Source organism: Ornithorhynchus anatinus, chromosome 11, assembly GCF_004115215.2.
Source record: "Ornithorhynchus anatinus isolate Pmale09 chromosome 11, mOrnAna1.pri.v4, whole genome shotgun sequence".
Lineage (NCBI taxonomy): Eukaryota > Metazoa > Chordata > Mammalia > Monotremata > Ornithorhynchidae > Ornithorhynchus > Ornithorhynchus anatinus.
Genome location: NC_041738.1, coordinates 8229233 through 8245296, shown reverse-complemented (window position 1 = coordinate 8245296; position 16064 = coordinate 8229233). Strand labels below are relative to the sequence as shown.

Genomic DNA, 16064 nt, shown 5'->3' with positions numbered 1-16064 from the left:
GGGCAACCTGATTAGCCTGTATCTACCCCAGCGCTTAGAACAGCGCTCGGCACACAGTAAGCGCTTAACCAATACCGACATTATTATAGTAAGCGCTGAATAAACACTATTAATAATGTTGGTATTGGTTAAGCGCTTACTATGTGCCGAGCGCTGTTGTAAGCGCTGGGGTAGACACAGGGGAATCAGGTTGTCCCACGTGGGGCTCACAGTCTTAATCCCCCTTTTACAGATGAGGGAACCGAGGCCCAGAGAAGTGAAGTGTCTTGCCCAAAGTCACACTTGACTGTGCCTCGGTTCCCCCATCTGTAAAATGGGCCCCTGCCCCCTCCATCCCCCTCCCCGTCCCTCCTCTCTCGGGGCCCGCCCCCAGCCCCCTGCCCCGCCCCATCCCCGCCCCCCGCCGAGCTCGGGTCCCGCACGGACTCTGCGCCCCGCCCCGCTCCGCCCCGCCCCCGGCCCCGCCCCGCTCCTCCGCACCCATCCCGGTCTCCGCACTCAACTCGGGTCCCGCACCGCCCCCGTGGCCTGCACTGAGCCCGGGCCCCGCACTGAGCCGCTCCTCCGCCCCGCCCCCGTGCTTCGCACCGATCCCGGGGTCTGCATGGCACCCGGGCCCCGCACCGAGCCCCGCGCAGCAGAGCAGGTGAGAGCTCAAGCGGGACGGAGGGGATGGGGGTGGGGGCCGTCCTCTTCCCCCCGACCCCCGTGCTGGGGGGAGACATCCCTCCCGCGGGGTCAGAGGTCAGGGGTCCCCTCCGCGGGCGACCCCGATCGGGGCTGGACGGGGACATCCCCGACCCCACCCCTCCGCCCTTTCCCCGGACACTGACCAGTGACTCTGAGACCCCTCCCCTCTTCTCCGGGGGAGTCTCAGGGGGCGCCCCGAGCGGGATCAGCCTTTATCTCTGCATTTGCTCTGCACGTACCATTTGCGAGCGCCGACGAGAGGTATAGATTTGCGGGTTGCCCTCACCTCCCCCTGCCCCGGCGGTTTCCCCGGCCTCTGCTCCTTACTGGCTCCGGAGACGTTGTGGCCGACCTGAAAAGAAAACCGGCTGGAGACTCGTCCTGGTCCAGGTTCTTGGGTGAGACGGTTCACTCCTCATCAGCCTTCCCAAATTGAGGATCTAATAATAATAATAATAATGTTGGTATTTGTTAAGCGCTTACTATGTGCCGAGCACTGTTCTAAGCGCTGGGGTAGACACAGGGGAATCAGGTTGTCCCACGTGGGGCTCACAGTCTTAATCCCCATTTTACAGATGAGGGAACTGAGGCCCAGAGAAGTGAAGTGACTCGCCCACAGTCACACAGCCGACAAGTGGCAGAGCTGGGATTCGAACTCAGGAGCCCTGACTCCAAAGCCCATGCTCTTTCCACTGAGCCACGCTGCTTCGGAGGATCCCTCGAGGAGGATCTGTTGGTTCTATGGCACACTTGCCGGTTCCCAACTGTATGGAATTTTGAATGAGTGTGCGTAGGTGTCGCGGGGGAGAGAGTGGCCTGGGCTTAAAATCGAAATCAGATGTAAAAGCATCTTCGTTCTAGGAGGGTTGGGCCCGGCTGCTTGAAATTCTTTCCCGCCACGGGAGTGGAAATGTCCCTAGTCCCGGAACCAGGGTCCTGAGGGGTTGTTGTTGACAGCGATGGCAACAAATGACAGCGATGGTTCTATCGGAAAAGTTGTTTGAGTCCGTTGCCGGGGCCAGCTATTGGGGCAGACTGATCGGAGCTAACTAGACCCCAGGGAAACACAGTAAAACCTGCTAAGCCGTGTCCAGATCTTTGTTATATAGTAAAAGTCAAGTTCAAGACTTTAAATCCCTCTTATTTCTATCCTCCAAGAATAAGACGTGGAACCTTGGCTCCTCCTTCTCTTTCAACCTCCATACTCAGCCTGTCCCTAACTTACGCCGTTTTTTCCTCCGAGATGTTTTCCGGATCAGATCCTTTCTCTTCTCCCTAAAGGCGAACCCTCCCCGTCCCCACACTTGTCATATCCCGGCAGTATTACTGTATCAGCTTTCTCATGAGCTCTTTAATTATGGTACTTGTTAATTGCTTGCTATGTGCCAAGCACTGTTCTAAGCACTGGGGTAGATGGAGGTAATCAGGTTAGGACACAGTCCCTATCCCACATGGGGCTCCCAGTCTTCATCCCAGTCTTCATCTTATCTGTTGCCGAATTGTACATTTCAAGCGCTTAGTACAGGGCTCTGCACATAGTAGGCGCTCAATAAATACTATTGAATGAATGAATGAATCCCCATTTCATAGCTGAGGTAACTGAGGCACAGAGAAGTTAAGTGACTTGCTCGAGGTCACCCAGCAGGCAAGTGGTAGAGCTGGGATGAGAACCCAGGTCCTTCTGACTCCCAGGTCTGTGCACTTTCCCCTGTCATGCTGCTTCTCCTTGCCTCCAGTCCATACTTCACTCCGCTAAATGGCGCATTTTTCACTCGATATTTCTTGAGTGCCCGCTATATGCCGAGCACTGTACTAAATGTTTAGCACTGTAATGAGCTCTTATTTTTGTAAATTGGCATTCTGCACCCTTCTTCCAACGCCTCAGAAACCTCCAGTGACTAGCTATTCCTCTCCACACCAAGCAGAAACTCCTGTCCGTTGACTTTAGGGCTCTGTGAGGAGGGAGAGAGAGCTCATCCAATCTCTCCTCCATCTACACCCCAGCTTGCCCTTTTGTTCCTCTCAAGAAGCAGTGTGGCCTAGTGGAAAAAGGATGGGGTGGGGAGTCAGAGGACCTGGATTCCAATCTTGGGTCTGTTACTGATCTGTAGTGTGGCCTCAGGCAAGTTACTTAACTTCTCTGTGCCTTAATTCCCTCATCTGCAAAATGGGGATTCAATATCTGTTCTCCCTCCCCCTTTACATCCTCCAGACCACTTCTCGCCCCATCTTCAAAGTCATTAAGTCACATCTCCTCTTCTCTCATTTTAGTCTGTCAGTGACAGTGGTGTCTAACTCAAACAATTGTATTTATTGAGTGCTTACTGTGTGCACTGTACTAAGTGCTTGGGAGAGTATACTATAACAGAGTTGGTAGACACATTCCCTGCCTACAGCGAGCTTGCAGTCTAGATGGAGAGATAATCAGGTGTCTAATTGTTCAAGGGCAGCAGAGATTAACTGCCAAGTTATCAGATGTCCTCCAACCTCCTCTTCGTCCTCCATTTAAGTATCAAAGATCATTTTTTCCCAAGGGGGTTTGTTGAATTTCCTTCCCTAGAGAGAACTGTGGTCTGTATGGGGATGGTTGGGGGAATAGGTGGGCCTTCTCCTGGGGGTTGGGTTACTTTGTAATTCCCTAAATGACCTGAAAGAGGCTACTTCCTTCCCGAGGGTGAGGTTCACCCCGCTCTGTTTCAAAGTGTTTCGCTTCACTCTGTTTCACTTCCCCGTTTGGAGTAGGAAGCTCTTGGAGAAGCAGAGACCGTTCTTAATCGCAGTAATACTTGCGGTATTTAAGTGCTTACTATGTTCCAAGCACTGTGCTAAGCGCTAGGGTAGGTACAAGATGATGAGGTTGAACACGGTCCCTGTCCCCCATAGGGCTCAGACCGTTAATCCCACTTTTCAGAGGAGGTAACTGAGGCCCAGATAAGTGAAGTGACTCACCCAAGGTCACAGCAGACAAGTGGTGCGGCCGGGATTAGAATCCAGGGCTTTCTCCCAGGCCAGTGCTCTATCCACTAGGCCACGCTGCTTTTTTTCCAACAGCTGGAGGCGGAATTATCGGTTTTTCCCATTTTCCTTAATGCAGGGTTATCAGTAAGTCAGTGGCACTTATTGAACACTTACTCCATGCAGAGCACTCTATGTAGCACTGGAAGAAAATACAGTAGAGTAGGTAGATGGGATTCCTGCCCTCAGGGAACTCATAATCTGGTGGAAGAGTTTGCTATCTAGCGGGGTACTGTTAGAACAAAACCCCACTATGTATGGGAGGACTGGGTGTGTTCGTTCACCAGGAAAACTGGCCTCAGAAAAAGGCCCAGATCTGCCCTGTAGTCGTGACCAAGAGAGTCAAAAGGCCATCTGGTCGAGCCCCCTGCCTCCAGCCAGGGACTGGCTGAATCGTCCGGAACGCAAGATCTTTTATATATTTTCTTAAAATATCTCTGGGGATAGAGCCTTGTAGCCTGTTCCTGTGTTTGATCAATCAATCAGTGGTATTTAATGAACACTTACTAGATGCAGAGCACTGTACTAAGTACTTGGGAGAGTACAGTCACCCTGAGAAGCAATCAGTCAGTGGTGTTTATTGAGCTCTTAATGTTAGTAGACCACTGTACTAAATATTTGAGAGAGTACAGTATCCCTGACAATCAGTCAGGCAATGGAATTTATTGAATGCTTATAGTGAGCAGAGCACTGTGCTAAGCACTTAGAACTGACAGTCAACGCCCTTTTTGTCTAACCCAACTTTTGTGGTAATTCAGTACCTCTTGCTTTGTCCACTGACAACCTGGAGAATAACCAGTCCAAACATAGAAGGTTGTGGATTCTAATTCTGGTTCTACTACTTGTCTGCTGTGGGACCCTGGGCAAATCGCTTCAGTTACCTCATCTGTAAAATGAGGAATGAGACTGTGAGCCTCGTGTGGGACAGGGACTTTGTCCAACCTGATTTGCTTGTATCCACCCCATTGCTCAGAACAGTGCCTGGCACACGGTAACAAATACCACCATTGTTAGACTCCATGGCCCTCCTCAGCTTTCCCTTCTCCAGCTGGACAGTCCCATCCCTTTTAACTTGAAGTCCTGGCCTTCCCTTCCTCTGTTCCTTTTTATGGTTTCTCCAATGGGTCCCGTCTGGTTTCCCAGGATCCTTTTTAAGTATGTTGTCCGACCCTGAAAACCGTGGCCCAGAATGGGGCTGAGCAGGGTGGAGTAGAGCGGAAAGACTGCTTCCTGACCCACGGAGGCCACCTCCTTTCAAAAACATCTCTGAACCAAGCTGACTTTCTTAACGAGAGAACTTTCCCACTGGGTTCCTCTAAGAGCCCTCAACCCGTTCTCAGACCGCACACCAGCCGAAGGTGTTGGAGTTGCAAGGAGGGGTGGCCTCTGGCTTTTTAGAATTCTGGCCCCCTTTTTTATCGATGTTTGGTCGAATGACTCGGGTTGTTGCCGTCTGTACGGCTTTGTCGCCGTCTGCACGGCCTTTCATTGGTTTTCGTGTGACTGCTTTCGATTCGGTTTTAGCACCTCTCCCTCCCTCCTTTCTGTAAAAACCAGGCCTCTGCTCTTCTGATGTGGCTACTGCCTAAGCCAATTTCTAGCTACCAGGGATGTGATGCATCTTTAAAAGTCAAACCAGAAACCCAGCCTAAATGTATAATGGGGACTTTCCACCTGTCTGCAAAGTTCTATAAATGAAATCTCGATAGGATGTCGGTCGGCTTGTCAGCCCTGCATCTTAGAAAGTGCTCATTCGCCTCTTTACCTTTGGGTGAATTAATTGGACAGATAGTCAGTCAGTAGTAACTATTGAGCGCTTACGGTGTGCAGAGCATTCCACTAAGCACTTGGGGGAGTACAATGCAACAATAAACAGACACATTTCCTGCCCACAAGGAACTTCCAGTCTAGGGGGGAGGCAGACATTAAAATAAGTAAAATACAGATATGTACACAAGTGCTATGGTGCTGGAAGGTGGGGTGAATAAAGGGAGCAAGTCAGGGTGATGCAGAAAGGAGTGGGAGAAGAGGAAAGGAGGGCTTAGTCAGGGAAGACCTCTTGGAGGAGATGTGCCTTCAGTAACGCTTTGAAGGCAGGGAGAGTCGTCGTCTGTCGGATATGAGGAGGAAGGGTGTTCCAGACCAGAGGCAGGACGTGGGCGAGAGGTCAGCGGCAAGATAGACGAGATCAAGGTGCAGTGAGAAGGTTAGCAGTAGAGGACCAAAGTGTGCGGACGGGGTTGTAGTAGGAGATTAGTGAGGGGAGGTAAGAGGGAACAAGATGAAACTTCTAGATACCGACCTGCCCAAGGCCCATGGCTTCCTTCTGACATGACCTGAAGGCCACAGGACTTGAACTCGGTTGAGGTAAATATCCATTCCACGCAATCCTCATCATTTTCATATGAAGGCGAGGAATGTGTCTACTGCCATTTCTGCTGTATTATACTCTCCCAAGCATGTAGTACAGTGCTCTGCTCAATAAGAGCTCAATAAATACAATTGATTATAAGGTTTCTGGGTCTACTCTCACGTTTTGATGGTGTTCTGCAGGAGAGACTCAAGCTCATGAAGGGGGTTCTGTCCCTGAGTTTGAATGTGAGCCCCACCAGAAATGGGGACCGTGTTTAATTCCCACCTGGGTATTCTCTCCCAGTGCTTAGAACAGTGCTTATCACACAGGAAACTACTACCACTAGGAGGAAGATGCGGTGGAGGGAATTTGGGGGCAAGGGGAGAGTCTCCTTGTAGCCTGAAAGGTAGGGAGACGGAGTCACCTGGGCAACTCTGCTCACGTCGTCCGAGGGCTCCCTATGAGTGGTCACCCATCCTCTTTACTGTAAGCTCCTTTTGGGCAGGGAGCACGTCTCTCAACTCCGTCGTATTCTCCCAACCACTTAAAACAGTGCTGCACACACAGTAAGTGCTCACTAAATAGCCCTGATTGATTGGAAGAGAGAAGAGGGTGACTTTTTCCAAACCCAGTGCAGCACCCTGGAACTGCCAATTTCCAGCCCTGAGCAGGGTTGGGGACTGGTAGAGGGACGGGCAGGGAGGTTCTGTTCATCTCCTCAGTCTCCTGACCCTCTTCCCCTGCTCAACTTCATAATAATAATAATATTTACGTGATTACTATGTGCCAAGCATTGTACTGAGTGCTGGTGTAGATACAAGATAATAATGGTAGTGGTATTTTTTAAGCTCTCACTATGTGTCAGGTACTGTACTAAGCGCTGGGGTGGATACAAGCAAATTGGGTTGGATACAGTTCCTGTCCCATAAGGGGCTCACAATCTAAATCCCCATTTTACAGATGAGGTAACTGAGTACCAGAAAAGTGAAGTGACTTGCAGGTGATACAGCAGACAAGAGGCGGAGGCGGAATTAGAACCCAAGTCTAATTCCACTCCTGGACCCGTTTTATCCTCTAGGACGTGCTGCTTCTCTAACGCTAGGATGGTCACAATCCCTGTCCCCCATAGAGTTCACAGTCTAAGCAAGAGAGAGAATGAGTATTGAAGCCTCATTTTGCAAATGAGGAAACTGAGGCACAGAGAAGTGAGGTGACTTGCCCAAAGTCGCATAGCAAGCACGCAGCCGAGCCAGGATTAGAACCCCGGGTCCTCCCAGTCCCGTGTCCCTTTCCTGGCCTAGGGGCGATTCCTTTCCTGCTGTGGTATGGAATCTTCCTTCTGTGTGAGCACCTCCCCCTCTCCAGTCGGGGCTTTCCAGTCGGGTCTTCTTCCAGGCCTAAAGCCCACTTTGCAGACCTGGCCGAAGCTCTTGAGCTCGACTGGAATAAAAACTTTCAAATCTCAAACCATTTCAGTGGCCCAATTCCCAGATAGCAAAGACAATTTAAAAAACCCGGCCCGGCTGCTTTGTTAGAGAGAGGTTTGACTGGAATTTGGTCAGAGGACTCAGGGGATGTCTACTGGGCTTTGCCATTCCTCTCCTCTGTTCCTTCTCGCCCTTCCGCTCGGATTCCGAGCCCTAGAGGAGAGCGGTGAAGCCGGGTCATGCCCTTGGAGCTCGGGACAGCGGGGGCTGTGGGTGGGGGAGGGCGATAGCCCCAGAAAGGGCCGTTGGGTCATATTTGGAGAACTCACAAGTAGGGAATCTGGCCCCTCAGAGAGCAGCAGGCCCACGTCAACCGACGGCCTGCACACGCTTCGGCTGGCCGGGAAGTGACAGACGTGCGTGATGTGGGTTATGTGACGTAACCCATTGGTGCCATCTGGGATCTCTTAGAACAATCCACGGAACCTTAAAAGGGGGTTTCCTAGGAGGCCCTCTGGACCCGTCCCCCTGCCCCCTCTTGCTCCGAGGTTGTGTTGTTCCCCTCTAAGGATCCTGTGAGTGGGGATGTTGGTCCCAAGCTGCGGGTCTTGGGGGTTGGGGCCCAAGGTGGAGGGAGGCTGAGCATTTAAATGTTCTAGTCAGAACGGACCTGGGTGCAGGATCAGCGCTATACCAGGGACCAGAGTAACGGAAAACTGCATCATCCAGCTGATGGGTCACCCTACCTGTCGATGACATGTGTCCTTCCATCAGAAGATCCTCTTCTTGGATGGATATTTTCACTCTTTGTCACTCTGAGAAGCAGTGAGGCCTTGTGGATGGAGTACGGGTCTGGGAATCGGAAGGACCTGGGTTCTATATCCGGCTCCCACACTTGTCTCCTGTGTGACCTTAAGCAAGTCACTTCACTTCTCTGGGTGTCAGTTACCTTATCTGTAAAATGGGGATTGAGGCTGGGAGCTCCATGGGGAGAGGGACCATGTCCAACCTGATTAGCTTGTATTTACCCCAGCATTTATAACAGTGCCTGGCACATAGTAAGCTCTTAGCAAATACCACAATTATTATTAGTCCAAAATTTCATCCTGGCTTATTTGCTGTCCTGCCTGTTTTATTCTTGTTCTCCCTTCTGCTCTCACTCTCTTTAAATATTTTGGTTTGGCTATCTCCCCTATTAGATGTAAACTCTCTGAGGGCAAGGAGTTTATTTTGCTTCTGCCCTACTCTTCCAAGGGTTTAGTACAGTGTTTTATACTCAGTTGCTCAGTAACTAGCACTGAGGAGCAGTGTGGTTTAGTAGATAGAGCGCAGGCCTGGGAGTCAGAAGGTCATCATGGGTTCTAATTTCGCCTCTGCCATATGTCTGCTGTGTGACCTTGGGGAGATTAACAGTTTGAGCCCCATGTGGGACGGGGACTGTGCCCAACCCAATTAACTTGTATCTACCCCAGCGCTTAGTACGGTGCTTGGCACATAGCGCTTAACAAGTACCATTATTATTATTATTATCATTATTGATTGGCCAGGGAGGATCTTGAGATGACCACAGTGCCAGTGGCTTGGTTTGCCCCAAGTCAGCATGCTATGGGGCATTCTGGGATTCCCACTCCTTCTGGGATCCTTTCTGCTGTGGATTTTTGCCCAATAATAATAATAATTGTGGTATTTATTAAGCACAAGTTATGTGCCAGGCACTGTACTAACCTCTGGGGTAGATAGAAGGTAATTGGGTTGGACACAGGCCCTATCCCACATGGGGCTCATGCTCTTAATCCCCATGAGGTAAATGAGGTAAAGAGAAGTGAAGTGACTTACCAAGGTCACACGGCAGACAGGTGGTGGAGCCGGAATTAGAGCCCAGGTCCTTCTGACTCCCAGGCATGATGATATTAATAATTGAAGTGCTTACTATATGTCAGGCCCTCTACGAAACGCTGGGATAGATACCAGATGATCAGGTCCCACGTGGGATTTAGAGTCCAAGTAGGAGGGAGAACCGATATCGAATGCCCATTTTTCAGATGAGGGAACTGAGGCCCAGAGAAGTGAAGTGACTTTCTCCAGGTCATTCAACAGACAAGAAGCAGAGCTGGGATTAGAACCCAGGTCTTCTGACACCAGTCCTGGGCTCCTTCTATTGGGCCATGCTGTATTCATTCATTCAATAGTATTTATTGAGCGCTTACTATGTGCAGAGCACTGTACTAAGAGCTTGGAATGAACAAGTCGGCAACAGATAGAGACAGTCCCTGCCGTTGACGAGCTTACAGTCTAATCGGGGGAGACGGACAGACAAGAACAATGGCAATAAAGAGTCAAGGGGAAGAACATCTCGTAAAAACAATGGCAACTAAATAGAATCAAGGCGATGTATCTCTCCGAGCATGGTCAACCTGGAAAACAGAAGTTTTTCATTTGACAAAGGAAATGATGCTCTCATCCCCTCTGGGCACTGCAAGTTATCTTGATGATGGCTTTTTGGTGGGGTTCTGTTTATGCTCTGGAAAGCTTCCTTTTCTGAGTTAAACCCGTAGGTGTACGTTTCAACTGTTTATTTCCTCTGTGGCCTGTGGGACGGGGAGGGCCGGAAGCTGAAGATAACCCTCAAGAAAGCAATTCCCTGGGAAAGGTTAGAGGCCACCATCTTGGTTGGCCCTGTGGCGTGCCGTTGAGCCAGAGGCCATTTATCTGCTGTGGCCCGTTATCTGCCCTGAGGTTGACTCTGATCATCCAAGAAACAGCTCGAAGTGGAAGAAAGCTGGAAATAAGCCAGACTGATTGCACCTGTTCTACTGAGCCAACTATAGTCCTGGTTGATTTCTTCGACTTTTGCCTGCCCACTGGTGTCCTATTTGTCCCCAGGACAGTGGGAGCAGCAAGGCCAAGTCCTTCAGAGAAGCAGTGTGGCTTAGTGGATAGAGCCCAGGCCTGGGAGTCAGAAGGAACTGGGTTCTAATCCTGGCTCCGCCACATGTCTGCTGTGTGAACTTGGGCAAGTCACTTCACTTCTTTGGGCCTCAGTTACCTCATCTGGAAAGTGGGGATTAAGACTGTGAGCCCCACGTGGGAAAGGGACCATGTCCAACCCGATTTGCTTGTATCCACTCCAGTGCTTAGTACAGTGCCTGGCACATAGTAAACACTTAACAAATACCATTATTATTATTATTATTATTATTGTTAGCAGGTGAGATGGAGCAGATTAGGGAGCATCCCTAGTGATCAGGCAGCCTTGGTTCCAGGAAGTGACAGACCCTGGGCCTAGCTCAGAAACGATTTGAGGAACGAGAGGAGTTACTTGGTAAATTGGTCTCTTCCAAATTGAGAGGAAACTGACTCAATCTACCCCTACATTAACACTTTCCCCTGGGGACAGCCCTAAATCGGGAAATGACTTTGTCGAAGTGGAGGTCCCGCATGGGGGTGGGAGTGTGAGGAGAAGGGGCAATGAGGCAGAAGTAATGAAATGGAAACAGGCTGTGAGTGTGAGAGCTCAACTATGGCCTAGTGGATAGGCCACAGGCCTGGGACTCAGAAGGATCTAGATTCTAATCCCAGCTCCACCACTTGTCTTCTGTGTGACCTTGGGTAAGTCACTTCACTTCTCTGACTCAGTTACCTCATCTGTAAAATGGGGATTAAGACTGTGAACCCCATGTGGGACAGGGACTGTGTCCATCCCGATTTGCCTATATCCACCCTGGTGCTTAATATAGTGCCTGATACAAAGTAAGGGTTTAACAAATAACACAATTATTATTATCATTATTATCAGTGGGAGATTACAATAGACTAAGTAGACATGATCTCTGCTCTCAAGGATCTTACATTCTAGAGGGGGAGACAGACAAATAAATTGGAGACAGGGCAAGCAGTTTGAACTATGAGCCCCACGTGATTCAGGGACTGTGTCCAACCTGATTCACTTGTATCTACCCCAGTGCTTAGAACAGTGTTTGACACATAGTAAGTCCTTAACAAATACACCCCAGCCAACCCTCCCCCGGCCAAAAAAAAAAAAATATGAGTCCTGTGGAGGTGAGTATCAAAGTTCTTAGGGGAGGAGAACTCAAGTGCATAGGTAATGAAGTAGTTGGTATAGTAGGGTGGGGATGTGAGAGATTAATTTGGGAAGCATTCTTGGAAGAGATATGATTTTAACCAGGCTTTGAAGATGGGGACAGTGGCAGCCTGTCGGATGTGAAGGGGAAGGGAGTTCTAGGCCAGAGGGAGGATGTGGGCGAGGGGTCAGTGGTGAGAGAGAGATGAGTTCGAGGCCCAGTGAGTAGGTCAGTGTTAGAGGAGCATAGTGTGGGGGCTGCGATGAAGTGGGAGAGGAGTGATGTTAGAGCTCCAGAGTGGTCCTGGCTGAGGGAATTGTCCACTCCACTGAGAGGATTCGTTTCTCTAATTATAATAATAATTGAGGTATTCGTTATGCAGTGACTATGTGTCAAGCACTGTACTAAGCACTGTGGGGAACACAACATCATTAGATCACACCCAGTCCCTTTCCCATACGGGGATCACTGCCTAAGGGAGAGGAAGGACAGCTACTAAATTCCTACTTTAGGATGAATCCGAGGCTCAGAGAAGTCAAGTGACATGCTCAAGATCGCACAGCAGATCACCAGTGGAGCTGGGGTTAGATTCCAGGTCTCCTGACTCCCAGCCCCATGGTCTTTTCACTAGACCATGCTGTTTCTGTGAGGCGTGCTTGTTAATAAGTGACATTCTATACTCCAACCCTCCCTGTTTTATATGGCCTTTACAGTGAGCCACTAGAGATGGGGGAAGGTTAGGTGGGAGTGGCAGTGGACTGTAATTTAGGGGGCCCGAATTCCCTACTCCCTTTATCTCCGAGTTACCTCAGTCTGGTGACATCAGGCCGGGGGCCTCCTCCTCCCACCCAGAGTATCCGTCGACTCTCCCTTTCTCCCCATCCCCCTTACTACTCATTTCTCACTGAGATAATGAATCCTGCCCTGATGACTTGTTCCATGTCATACCTTGACCAGAGTCAGCTTGCACAATGTGTCAAAGATGATTGCTCTTTTGTCTTATGCCTGGTTTACGACTTGGGCATTTGACCAGGAGGTTGGGTAAGCCTGGATTTCCCCCCACCCTTCCTCCCTCCCCAACCACCAAGTTGAACTTATTCATTCAAAAAAAATTCAGTGTTTCTCAGGAGACTGGTTTTCAGGGAATCCTGAGGCAACGCTCAAGTCAGTTAGAGCTGAGTAATGGGAACTAGTCAGTGTGGTTTGCTATCCATGCTGCTGGGGAAGAGGGTGGTGACCCAAGCCTTTCTGGATGGTACCACAAGGGCCTGGGGAAGCCATTTGCTTAGCTGAAAGGGTTGGCTGCCCAAGGCCATTTTAAAAGGCGTCTTTCTCCTCTGAACAGTCAGGGAAGATGTGTCTGTGAGGCGAAGAGACTTTTATACAGGCCAAAAGATTTTTATTTATTCTTGAAAGCAAAATTTGTTTTGGGCTCCCAATCTGGGAAATAGGATGGAAGACTCAAATCCTGGTCAAACGTCCTCTTGACCATGCTATGTCCTTGCCCATTCTCGAAACTTTTAAACCCCCACCGTCTCCCCGGAAGCCCTCCTCGTTGAAAGTTGCATAACTCTGATCACACTCCCCCACTGCAGGTGTTTGTCTCGGCAGATTGTGTGTCTGTGGGCTGTGTTTGGATGCTCTCAAGTTTCTTTGATATGCTTGGGTCCCTTTTGCCCCTGTGCTTGTGTGTGTGTGGATTTGTCCCAGGTCCTCCATAAGACTGCAGGCCTCTGGAGGGAAGGGATGATGTCTCGGTCCCCCTTGACGAGTGTCTTTAGAGCCTGGCAGAGTGCTACAACCACCCTCAGTACTCTGTTGGCCTAACTGGCGTGCCTTGCCTATTTCTTAGTCTGCTCTGTTTCCTCTTCTCTGTCCATTTTGTCCTTGGAGTCGTTTGTGATCGGCTTCTCGTGATCGGGGTCTCGGGCTTTGGCAAGGCCGAGGTTTTGTCAGCATTTGGGCCCGGACCTGCGATGGGGGCGCTGGTGGAGAGGAACTCCTCTCCCACAATTTTCGGCTCATCTCCTCGGGCCTGCTGGACTGGCAAGGTCCTCCTGGTCAGGAGGATGTCTATCACACTCTCCAAACACATAGTACAGTGCCAGACATACGTTGAGCTTCCCATCTTCAAAACCCTTCTGAGATCCTATTTCCTTCAGGGGACTTTCCTCAATTCATCATTGCCCATCATATGTTCTCCCTCCCGCCACTTGGGCATCACCTTGGCTACTCACCCCTATTTCAGTGTCCCTGGCACACTTATATTTAAACTCTGCTGCTTCCCAATAATAATTATAGTATTTGCTAAACACTTACTATGTACCAAGCACTGTTCTAAGCACCAGGGTAGATACAAGGTAATCAGGTTGTCCCACATGGGGCTCACAGTCTCAATCCCCATTTTACAGATGAGGCAACTGAGGCACAGAGAAGTGAAGTGACTTGCCCAAGGTCACACAGGAGGCAAGTGGCAGAACCAGGATTAGAACTCATGTCCTCTGACTCCCAAGCCCGTACTCTTGCCACTAGGCCATGCTGCTTCCCTACTTGTGACTCATTTTGCGCCTGCTTCCCGAGCTAGATCGTAAGCTCCTCGAGGGCCTGGATCGCTTCTACTGACTCTATTCTACCCTTCCAAGGGCCTAGTACAGTGCTCTACATGGAGTAAGCACTCAATAACTACTATTAAGGGAGCTGGACCTCCTACCTGGAACTTGCAGGCATTGAGACCAATGCTCTGCATCATGGGGGAATTCAGTAAGTTCTTGGTAACTGACTGTGTGACCGTGAGATTGTTCAGGTTGTCCATACTATGGAAAGGGAGGACTGTTCTAAATCCCGAGATTACATTATCATAATCAGTAGTAGTAGTAGTATTCTACAGTTTTGGGTCTTTTTTATCCATCCCCTCAGGGTGTGTGGGTTTCCTGTATTTTTCATTCAGTTCTTTCCAGCTTGAAGCTCCTCAATTCCCTTGGGCTGCTTCCCAGAGCTCTGTCAGATTCTCGGGTCACTAGCTTGTCTCTGGGGGCTCTGCCCTTGGGAGTAAGTTGGAGGGGGTGGGGGGGGGGTGAGTGGGGGGGGGGGCATCCAGATGAAGCTGACCTGTGGCTCCCGGAAGAGAAGAGGTGTGCACCCCCATGGAGGAGCCTCTAGTTGCTGGCAGGCAGCTAAAGACCTGAACAGGAAGCTCTGAGATCCAGCCATTAGACACTGTTAATGAGGTATCATGCCCAGAGCAGAGATTACTCTATGTGAGGCAGAGGGAATCTAGCTCCTGAAGAGAAGAGTGAGCTGGAATGTCTGCCATCTCTTCCTTGCTGGTCTCTGTCGGAGGCGTCGGAGAGTGGAGGAGGAGGAGGAGATGAGAAAGTTAATGGCATTACAGCCATGTGGTGCATCTGTGGGCTTGGGCCGAAGGAGTTTGGGGATGTGGATCCAGGAGCCAGTATCCCGGGATCCTTTTCTTCTCCTTTCCATTTGGGAAAGTTTTTGATAGCTTGGTGTAGTGGTCTAAAGCAAACCACTTTATCTAGAGGGCAGAGTTAAGGGGAAACTGCTCATTCAGGCTTTTAATCAGCAAGCGGCGGATAAGAAAAGAAAATAGCTTTTGAGGCTGGCGGCAGCCTCCTGTCCTTGTTTACTTGGGCGGTGGCAAATGGGGAGTTTGTGTCCAGACTGGTGTTGGTTTCCAGTAAACTGGGACTGAATGGTCACTGGATGTGGGGGAGTTTTCTGGTAAGTGCTTAATAAATACCATTGATTGATAGATTGATTGATCCCTAAAGGTTGGAGGTGGGTTGGAGGGGAATAGAGTTTAGTGGGAAGTCAGAGCATGGGGGGTTGTTATACCCAATCTCGGATTAGAAGCAGAGAATGGGGGGGAACAGCGATTCCCTGCTGATAGATGGAATTTCTATCAGCTTTTGCCTCTAAGGTCTCTAATACTGCTCTGTCCATCTCAGGGTTATCGTGTTGATGGCGTTTCTTTCACTGCCCAGTTGTCTCTTTGCTGTTTAAAGGAAGGTTGCATTTCTATAGACCTCAGCTCTTAGTCCAGTGCTTACAGTGGGCTAAATGCTTAATCACTACCATCACTTTAATCTTTTGCAATTAAACTTCTTCGCCTGGCCGTATCTTGAATTGATTTCACACCTCTGCTTCGAACAGAGTTGTGAAGCACTCCAGGTTTGAAACAGAGGCCAGGCCATCCTCGAATTGCCAGGATGGACACACACATACACACACACATGCACTCACTTCCGTGCACACACAAACACACCCAGGCAACAGCTCATCTTCTAAATACATTGATTGGCCTGAGAGCATCACCTAAAGTTCCTAGCCTGGTGATTGGGGGCCTCTATCCTCCCCCTCCACCCATCCCCCCAGCATGGGGTTTAAGCAGGATCCGAGCGAGAGCATCTTGACACCCGAGAGCTCGTCTAGTCCAGCACCCTGCCTCTACGCAGGGAGGCTTCCCTCCAAGCACTA

General features: G+C 50.0%; 1 protein-coding gene across 1 annotated transcript in view; it reads left to right on the top strand.

Moving 5' to 3' along the window:
• Positions 1-493: 493 nt before the first annotated feature.
• ADCY7 (adenylate cyclase 7) overlaps positions 494-16064 on the top strand; it is a 78834-nt gene continuing 63263 nt past the window's right edge. The window contains exon 1 of the mRNA XM_029075396.2: positions 494-646. The gene's annotated coding sequence lies outside the window, so the exon portion shown is untranslated. The remainder of the gene's footprint in view (positions 647-16064) is intronic.